The 9,855-nt window shown below is 45.0% G+C and overlaps 1 long non-coding RNA gene across 3 annotated transcripts; it reads left to right on the top strand.

The window, feature by feature from the left end:
* Window positions 1-5,471: 5,471 nt before the first annotated feature.
* LOC115308594 lies at window positions 5,472-9,464 on the top strand. Of its 3 annotated transcripts, XR_006078050.1 has the most exons (4): window positions 5,472-5,543; window positions 6,168-6,285; window positions 8,596-8,677; window positions 9,209-9,464. It is a non-coding gene; the product is annotated as an uncharacterized LOC115308594 (long non-coding RNA). The 3 variants fall into 3 exon arrangements; XR_005715863.1 differs by lacking the exon at window positions 9,209-9,464 and having other exon boundaries at window positions 8,596-8,797; XR_005715864.1 differs by lacking the exon at window positions 9,209-9,464 and having other exon boundaries at window positions 6,168-6,289; window positions 8,596-8,797.
* The last annotated feature ends 391 nt before the right edge of the window (window positions 9,465-9,855 follow it).

Here is a 9,855-nt window from a genome sequence, read left to right as displayed (position 1 = left end):
AGTTCATCCTCGTCCCGAGGGCGCGACGGCCGAACCTTCTTTGCCAAACTTTCGAGATGGTGACGCACTGTAGATGAGCAGCTGCCAGCGACCTTGTCGAGTCAGTCTCGCTCTCGCTCTCGCTCTCCGTTACGCTGAATAATCGTCGCCTGCTTTTCAGCTGCCTCGACGCTCTTTGCTTACTTTTTTTGGCACAAGTTGTCCGATTAAGCCTTTGTTTTTCAGTTCACTGTTCGTTCTCTCGTTACCTTCATTCGTGTCAATATAAATCTGATCACATTGAAATATGTGTAATTGGCCTCTGAAATCTCCGATAACTGCGCACAAGCATTTTATAATATTCAACGCGTCGGTGGTTTTGTTGTGCATGTGTCGCCATTTGGCTCAGGACGATTTTCGCGTTTTGCTCTGCCCACATTTGCTGGAGACGTGAGCTCGGAGCGTAGGCAACTGGCCCTCTTGCACGAGGACTGGCGAAGCCGTGCGCGTTCCAAAGAAAGCTCGAGCATAGAAAAACAAGCAAGGGACCAGGGATGCCAAATTCAGGATATAGAAAAATACCCCACTGTATCGAAGCGCCACCACACACGATTTCTTGCATTTATGTACAGGCCTGGAAGGCGATCCCACCGCCATCTGCTGGTTCAGAATCCAACTAACCAAGAATAGGGTTGCACCTTAACAGCCAGCGCGCAACGGACGTCCATCGCGCGGCCTTCAACTTCGCAATCCGCTGCCCAATCTAATCTCAAACTGACGCTAGATTGGTAGACCAGCCGCAGACCAAGCCCGGTAAGGCCTTCGTACTCCACCTAACCTTTCTATCTTCCCGGTTCCACCGTGCTCAAAAGACTCAGCTGTCAGCCTGCATGAGAAACGACTCCGTCAATGAAAGCGTCCGTCTCCGTCCGAGAAAGTGGAGACCTGTTTGCGTCCATCCCGGAGTGATGGATGCGAAGCGGCCGAGCCGTCCCTCGTAGAGACGAAGCCACCGGCGGCAAACTGCTCGCTTGTTGAACTTTTCCTGCCTTCCCTTCCTTCCATCCCGCGGCCATCCAGCCAAAATAATAATAATAATACAAATAAGTAAATAAACGGATGGAAAGACGAACCACCGAGGCGTGTCCCAATTGAAAGATTATCGAGTCTTCGGCCAGGAGGGAGTAAAAGACGATAGAAAGGCCTCGGTGATTCCTCTTCCCGCTTTAGACGTGGTTACCATCCTCAAGGACCGACTTTTTTTGCTTTTCCCTCGCATCCCCATTTCCCTTTCCGTTTGTCGTCTCTGTTGGCCTCTTTCCCAGTGCTTCGGCGAGGCTTAGGGGCTCAGAGACCGAGAGGAAGCCTTCTCCCCTCGGCGATTGGGTCGGAGCGGCGGCGGATGGATGGGCTCTATCTTTGCGGCCAGGCTCGTTAAAAGAAAGAACAAACTCGTCGCTTGTGTTCCGCTCGAGCGAGTGTGACTGGCCCAGGTTATAACGTTGCCGCTGCCGCCGGGCCGCGGCGCTGTGAGCGGTCGTGGCCGCTTGGTCGGGATTCTGGGCGACCGCCGCTGATTCAGCAGCCTTTCTTTGCGCCGCTGGCTCGAAATGATGGAACAGTTGGAAGATCCAATAGCGCGGAATTCTGCCTGGCGCACAAGTGGCCTCACATATTTTGCTTTTTAATAATGAAGATAAACGAGAGAAAAAAAAAAGAAGAAAAGCTCGGGAACGAAGAAAAGCAACGATATATTTTGGTTATTATTATTTTTTTTTCTGAATGTGAGAGCATTTTTGAAAAATTATTTTTGTTTCGTGTCACTTTTTTTTTGTAAGCTGGGGTCGAAGTTTAGTTCCGTAAAGTTCTGAAAAGTCTGGCTGGTGATCGCTTTTATTAGATTTTCTGTGCAATCTCCTACATGGCTCATTTATTGTCTGATACTCCTGAAGAGGATTAGAGGAGAACATATTATGTCGACCAAAACCCCGCGTTATATCTAATATTTTCTTCCGATCGGTGTAACATTTTATATTTTATTACTAAGACTACACGATAGTGCAGTGCCAGCAGAAAGGAAAAAAAAATCTGTGTCCGCATTCATCGCTTTTAACTTTAAACTTCTTTTCTAATTTATTATGCATACGTAAAATGTTAATCATACTCCAAACTACCTTCAAGAGAGATCTTGTATCAACTCCGTCTGCACCGTCGCCGGGAATGAATACAGCACTTTATGCATTTATTCTCATTCAGTTCGTGAGTCATGGAAAGCATAAGTAAGGTACAGAGAGGAATGGCCCGCACATCGATAGAACTGTTCTCACGTGTGCTCATTGTCATTGCGGCTAGTCCTGTTACATGCGGCTGCAGTTTCTGCTCAGGATGTACAACTTGGACTTAACGATATTCGACGTTTAAGTAACGGTATACGGCTTATAACTGAGAGCATACCTCAGCTTAAGCCAGGGCCAAATTTCCATCCCTTGGCGACGCGGATTAATATAGAAAGAGGGAGTAATTTCCAACACGTCCCAGGGTAGTTGGCCCCACCAAGTTTGTCTAGAGGCACCCATCAAAAAAATATTGAAGAACGCACTTTCAACGCGGGCGTTTAAAAACAAGGTTCACATCCTCTCTCACGGCGCAGATATATAAACATAGGAATAGAGAGTTAGAAACGTTCGTCTACGAGGTTGAACCTTCAGCAGAATAATTTCCGCAATATAATTTGAAGACCTGGTTTAGGTCGTCCCTATACTTTTATTTTAGGTTATTTGGTAGGGTGGCCGCACGCACACCATTTTGTATGCCTTTCGGTCAGAGCCTCGTTTTAACCGAAAACTAGTTTTTTCTTTCTCCCGATTTTGTGTTTCTTCTAAAAGAAGGAGGTAGAAATTAGCGTAAGGCTAGCTTTCTAGACTCTAGTGGCGAACACTCGGTGACTAGAACATAGAAAAAAAATGCAAGTCGTTTCCAACTCCCTGTAACGCCGAATTAGAGCGCAGCTCTTTAGGAGAAGAAGGAGAATGTACGGAGAGGGGGGCTATGCCTCTCCTCCTCTCTTGTTCGCCTCCTATTTAGGGAAAAATTTCCGCTAAGTTTAGCGAAAAAAATTCCCCGCTAAATTTAGCGGTGAAATTTTTCCGCTAAATTTAGTGCGGACAATTTTCCGTTAAATTTAGAGGGGAAATTGTACCGCTAGATTTAGCGGAGAACGTTTCCCGCTAAATTTAGCGGGGAAATTTTTGCGCTAGATTTAACGGGGAAAAATATCCGCTAAATTTAGTGGGGAATTTTTTCTGCTAAATTTAGCGGGGACAATTTTCTGCTCAATTTAGCGGGGAAGATTTTCCACTAGATTTAGCGGGGAAGATTTTCCGCCAGACTTACCGGGAAAAAATTTACGCTAAATTTGGCGGTGAAATTTTTCGCTAAATTTAGCGGGGAAGCTTTTCCGCTAAATTTAGTGGTGACATTTTTCCGCTAAATTTAGCGGGGAAACTTTTCCGCTAAATTTAGCGGGGAAAATTTTCCACTAAATTTAGCGGGGAAATTTACACAACATGCGCCGCGCGGTTACGCCGACGCCGACGCCGCTCAAGCCGGAAACGGGCGCCTAAGAGCTGCGCTCTAAAAATCAAAGCCCAGTGTCCCGCCTATTTCTCCTTCATCGTATCTTTTAGCATAACTAGGCTTCTTCGTGAATCGCTGCTTTAACCCCTGTGGAGGTTTTGCCCCGCTTTGACCGCTCCTGTAACTTGGGGCCCACTTTTTTCGTCAACTACTTCATGCAGTAATTCAGCTTTACCCTTGGTCATCAGCGATTGGAACCTACTACCAAAGGACATTGATACCATAACTGGCACACATAAATTTGCTGCCTTTGTGACCACTTTCATTCCTGCTTTATTCTACTCATTCCTTCTTCTACTGTGTTAAAATTGCGCTCAAGAATGTTTGGTTTAAAAAAAAAGTACCGCTCCCTCGTGTGACAGCCGTAAGGGCCTTCAAGGACAATCAATGCTGATAACGATGATGATGTATCCCCTTTCATATAATTAAACATCGTTTCCAGAGAATAGTCGGTGACAATTTTCTGAAACTATATAAAAAAAAAACTACAGAAAAAAAAACACTAAGGCACTCGTCTTTTTGAGCATCTCAGTCGCCTATCAAATGTATGCACGCACACGTCTTTTTGAGGGTGGAGCATAAAAATCAACACCATATAAATCAAATTTTATATGTGATTTATAGTGCACCAGTTATACTATATTAACTGTAATAATCCTTTGCGGCATCAAAATGAAAAAAACCTGCATATTTGCTTAACTTTTGACTATAAATTTGAGTGTTATTTTAAATTATATTAAAAGTCATCGAGTATGAAAGACATGAGTGAGGCTAATCACGTGAAGAACGTGGTGCCCTTTGGACAAAATCGGAGCCTCCAGCTGCGTTTGTACTTTTCGCTTTGCTCCTTAGCCACTTGGTGCCGTGCCCTCCCCCCCCCCCCCCCCCCCCATTGCAAGCAATACAGAACACGAAAGAAAAAAAAAAGAAGTGAAAACAAGAAAATGGTGCTTTCATACACATACGCGCAAATCTAGCCGGGACTGGAAGAGAAGCTCTGAGAAAGACAGACCGAGTCATATACGTCAGCTTGATCTTACTGTAGCTAGCGGAGCCGTTTTGTCTTACATAATCATCCAACCGGCTTCATCATACCATACTATACTGCATTGCCAACTTTTAAACAAAAGCAATAAAAAAAAAATCACGAAAAAACGTTGCCAAGAGGCGACTTTTCATTGTTGCTTTGCACTTCTGTTTCGGCTAACCCCCGAATTCATAGATGTGACTTCAACTGAAGCCGAGCTTCGACTTGCTCAAGACCGCCTCAACACCAAGTTCGACTTGAAAACGCCCAAGCTGGCTTTTACGTTTCATAGACGCTCCCGCGAACTTCCTTCGTCAAGTCCCGTTCAAGTCGCGAGCGCTCGCGCTGCTCCCCGCCTGGGAGCGAGATTAGGTTGCAATTTTTCTTTTAAAAAGAGTTTCACACGTCAAAAAGAAGTTGCTTCTTAAAATTTTCTTGATGGCATGTCTTTACGAAACGCAAATCGTGAAAGATGCTGTTTCGCAGGTTTCGAAACTAACGTTGTACGCGTTTTCTAGACAAATGCGCTTTTCCGTCTAGCAACGTTGGCTCAATTTGAGCGATGGCTCCTGGCCTGTTTCTTTTCGTTTCGCTCGTTGGCGTCCCTCGCTTGTGGACATATTTGGCGTCATGTGAGTTTCGACGTCTCCTTCATTATGAAAACTCGGGAGAAGCTTGAACTAGGATTCACTGAAGACAAGAAACGAATGCTTATCTGGGTTCAACAAGAATGAAAAGGTATTCGAGTGAGTGGCCGACTCCGGTGCCGTGTCCACACGCCTCAACGAGAAAGTTTAAAATCCTAGTAGGATCTTCCTACGGGACTCTTATAACGAAAAAGCGCTTGTAACTCCCGATGCGGAAGGAAAATGACTACGAATTGAAGCGGTGCTCAAAGCAGGTAAGTGTTTTTACAACATTTCCTTAATGCAAACTATGCGGCGTAGTACTCGGATATGTAAACTGGAAACTATGCGGCCTGGCCTAAGCGCTCTTTCGGCTGTTTTAAACGTTATTTTGTGTTGCTTACATGTTTCTACAAAGGCTTATTTTAATGGGCGCCACTACATAAAGCGTTGGGCGCGGTGCCTGTGCTTTCGGTGATCGAAACCAGTAAGTAGCTACCGGGCATCATAGTTTTCGCAGCTATGTTTACCTCGTCGGGCTTTCGCGGGCAAAAACTCAGGCCCGGAACATGTTGTTCATGAGGCGGTGGAACTGTCACTGATGTTTGGTGCGCAGAGGCAGTTTGTTCACCTTTTGTAATCAAGAAAGCTCTCTTTGAAACTGTAATTTTTTCTAATTTCTATTTGATCGTTTCGGCTGTAAATAGTCTCGACGCTGCCACTCTCTCGTTTGTGACAGTCATGGATTGAAGTCAAACCATTTTATATGATTTTCAGAAGTCTCCTTCCTAAAGATAATGTCCAGGAGCAGGAGTAGCACCTTAGGAAATATTAGCTTTGTGGTTACATCTTGTATATTTCATATACGTTCCTTACATAAACTTTTCTTTTTTTTTTAGGAAGGGGACTGCTTTTTCAGCCAGTGAATGCGGTCTGGGCTGGACATAATTTCCAGGCAAGTAAACGAGCATTGTCATGTTGTGCCCCCTGTCCACAGTGATGTGCCCCCCGTCTACAGTGAGTAAGTGTGCTGCTGCAGCCAACAGTGCACTGGTAGGAAGGGGAACCCTCTGTTGAGCAGGAGGAAGACGAAGTAACGAGGACACGAGTAAAGCGCTCAAGCTGTTGAATGCAGCTGCATGTATTCGGTGTCGTAAAAGGGCGCTTTAGGGCTTGGGCGAGTTCCTGTTAAATGTCTATTGAGCATTACAGGTCGGTACCCATTGTCTTCTCATAAATGAGTGACCATGATGCCTGGGAGCACCACATCAGTGTTAGCAATGCTGCAAGCGAGTGGACTAACAGCAGAAAGCATCTCTTCCCGCTGATGTGACTGCAGAAATTTGCTTTTATGGCCTACTGTCGTCTGGATGTGGAAGGCCGCTCATCGCTCTTTCACCTGTGCAACCATGTCTCAGAGCTGCAGTTGCTTCACTGATTGAAAAGTTGTGGCTGCCCAAGTCTGCATGCGACAAACGGTTCCAGAGATCGGTGTGGCATGTTTCAGTATGGCTAGACATTCTACCTGTTCATAAAAACGTATGCCAGACGGTTTCAAGACAACTGTGACACCCTGATCGTGTGTCGAGTTCAGCGACAACCATCAGTTCGTCACTGTACTCTTCAGTGCCGTGTTTATTTGGCTGCTCGAACATCTTTATCTACGGCAGTAAATGCTCGCACCACTGCAATTGTTAATAGGAAGTCATTTATGACCCGAGCCGTTTTTCTTATGACCATGGCCCTCCTCTCGTGTCCTCGTCACATTGTTTTTCTTCTGCACCACACATCTATGAAGCTTGTGACGCACTAGTTTGCATTCACAAGCTGACGACTCGCACAACGTCTAAACTTGGAAATATATAAGCACCCTGGGAAGGCTGTTTAGTGACTATGAAAATTTGCATAAACTTGAAAACCTGATGACTGAATTAAGGTGGTTGGTTGGGTGAGTTGGTAATGATTGAACATGGTTAAATTTGTGCACAAATAGAAAGGAACAGAGGAGAGAGAAGAGACAAGCACAAACTCACAATTCGATGTATTGAAGGAAGAAAAAAGGACAGCCTCCAGTAACAGCTCGAGCCGAGGCCGGAAGAAAAAAGAACAGCCTGCACTAACAGCTCGAGCCGAGGCCGGTGTGACCTCGGCTTGAGCTGTTTCTGCAGGCTGTGCTTGTCTCTTCTCTCTCCTCTGTTCCTTTCTACGTTATTTGTGCACAATTTTAAACTGACGACTGAAATGCACTCAATGTGGACCACTGGGAGATAATTTGTTCACCGGCACAGTTGTTTCCTAGATATAAGCACAAGCTTGCGCTCCTTCCATTTTCCTCAACTGCCAAATGTATGTGCAGCATTTGCTGTAGGCTATACGAGGTTGGTGAGGATGATTTTTTTTTTTATAATTTAGCATCTCAGCTCTCTGTAAACAAAACTTAGAGTCTTTCAGGGCTTTAGATGCGCAGTGCCACCTCCAGAAAATTATTTTGTGTTTGCCCGTCAGTGCCGCATGTTGGGATATGTATCTAAATAAGCAGCTCTGGTCTGTATGTTTGTTTGTCAAGAGCTTGAGCCATTCCCTTTTTGCAGGTTTTATGTCGGCAGTGTTTCATGATTACAAGACAAACAAGGAGGCTAATGCACAGGTTGCAGCCATTCAAATTCTTTTATTTCGGAAGTGGGACAGCAGTATTGAGGCTCATGCATTTCTGAGGGTGCAGCGAGTAATGAAACGGAAACAGAGGAAGCAATACGTTCCACCATAGTTTTAGCACAGGGTTCACATTAGTTCTAAAGACAATCAAGAAAAGAGAACGGGTATTTTCATTGGGGAAAGAAACACGCAGGGCACAGCATTCACAAGACATGCCACTTAGAAATGCAAGAATCAAAGAGAAAATAACTTGTAAAATAATGAAAAAAAAGCATGATCCCTTAATGATTTAGAAAATCACGAAAATGCAAACAAGACGAGGATGGAGGGAGGTGTACACATGAAATGGATGGTTGCTTTGCATACTCCAGCTTCATCTTTATCTTATTTCCACTGCTTCAGGTTTAGGTCATTATGCCCAAGCAAAGCATAAATCATATCATATTTATTTTCAATTTAGTCATAAACATCAGTTAGACAAAGCATTTCAGTTAGGGATTTTAAAATGACTGTTTGTGATTAATGAACTGTGGCTCACCATGTGCTCAAAAGTTTGAAAATGTGCACTCCGTGCAACATACGTATTATCCCCATTTCATTGGTGCCACGAGGAAGGGGGGTCCTATACAGTAGCACTCTGGCTTTAGTCTGCTTGTTTTTCTACCCCTTCAGGTGGCAGTTGCACTGATCTTCTCAACATTGCCCCCTGGCTCGCATGACTGGCAGAGCAGCAAGGATGGCTCATTCTCCCTAGGTTATGTGATGCTGTGCACGGAGTGATAATTTCAACTACCCGACGAGTATGGTGCCTGGAGCAAGTCTTCGACTGGTGTGTTTAGCGTCCTTTGCTGCCCGTACATCAAAAGTGGTCCGAAAGTGGCAACAAATGACGTCACGGAAGCCGAAGTGTCACGCTGTTGCATGTTGCGATCCTGGCGGTTGGCCATTGAAACGTTAAAGAGCAGCTGCGAGTACCACGAGGCGAACGCGAGTGTCGCTGTCGTCACGGTGTCCCAACTACTGGATGCTGAAGCTTCAGTGGACTGTCGAACTGTAGAGCGCCCTGCAGTAGAACAGGCGTCTGCCACATCAACCACCGCTGCTGGGACACCGCCAGGATTGCGACCGGCGACATCATGACACTTGTATGATGCACCGGGCAGAAATTGAGGGATTACTTCTTTGGACACAGTAGACACACCAGTCGGAGATGCATTCCAGGCACCATACCTATCTATACAGTACCACCCTGGCTTCAGTCTGCTTGTTTTTCTTCCCCTTTTAGCTAGCAGTTGCACTGATCTTCTCAACATTATCCCCTGGCTGGTATGACTGGCAGAGCAGCAAGGATGGCTCGTTTTCCCTAGGTTACGTGATGCTGCGCACGGAGTGATGATTTCAACTACCCAGCGAGGCATGGGGATCGTCTTTTTCTTTCAGCAGTGTTGCGAGTCTTTATCTGGGTGGTGTTGTACCTGAATGAGTTAATAAATGTTACGAGTCAGAGAGACAATATATGATGTTTTCAAGAATTTGGCAAATTATCATTCCAACATCTTCATTATGGAGGTTGCATGCAGATAATATGTGCATGGGTGTGAAGTTTAGTGTGAGTGAACGATCATAAAAAAGGTCAACTCATTTTGTCTTGCCTTTATTGCACTGGGAGAATTGTGATGTATTTTTTCTTTCACGAGGCAATAATATTTTGATTGTGGAGTGGACACAAAAGTGTTGTGCCCTCGAATCGAGCTTGGTGCAAACCTGTGCATAGTAATAAATCTTTTGGAGCAAAAAAAAATTAAACCGGTGGCTATTGTTTCATTAGATATTGTTTCGGGGAGAGTTGGTAAGCACTCCTTAGCACAGTGCTAAACAATGCTTTCGGCACATCCATTTGTGAAATGTTGCAGAAATCTTAGGAAAAGAAGG

Source organism: Ixodes scapularis, unplaced genomic scaffold (assembly GCF_016920785.2).
Source record: "Ixodes scapularis isolate PalLabHiFi unplaced genomic scaffold, ASM1692078v2 PGA_scaffold39__5_contigs__length_11793443, whole genome shotgun sequence".
Classification (NCBI taxonomy): domain Eukaryota; kingdom Metazoa; phylum Arthropoda; class Arachnida; order Ixodida; family Ixodidae; genus Ixodes; species Ixodes scapularis.
The sequence above is the reverse complement of the archived record's forward strand: the minus strand, read 5'-3'. Positions and strand labels throughout refer to the sequence as shown.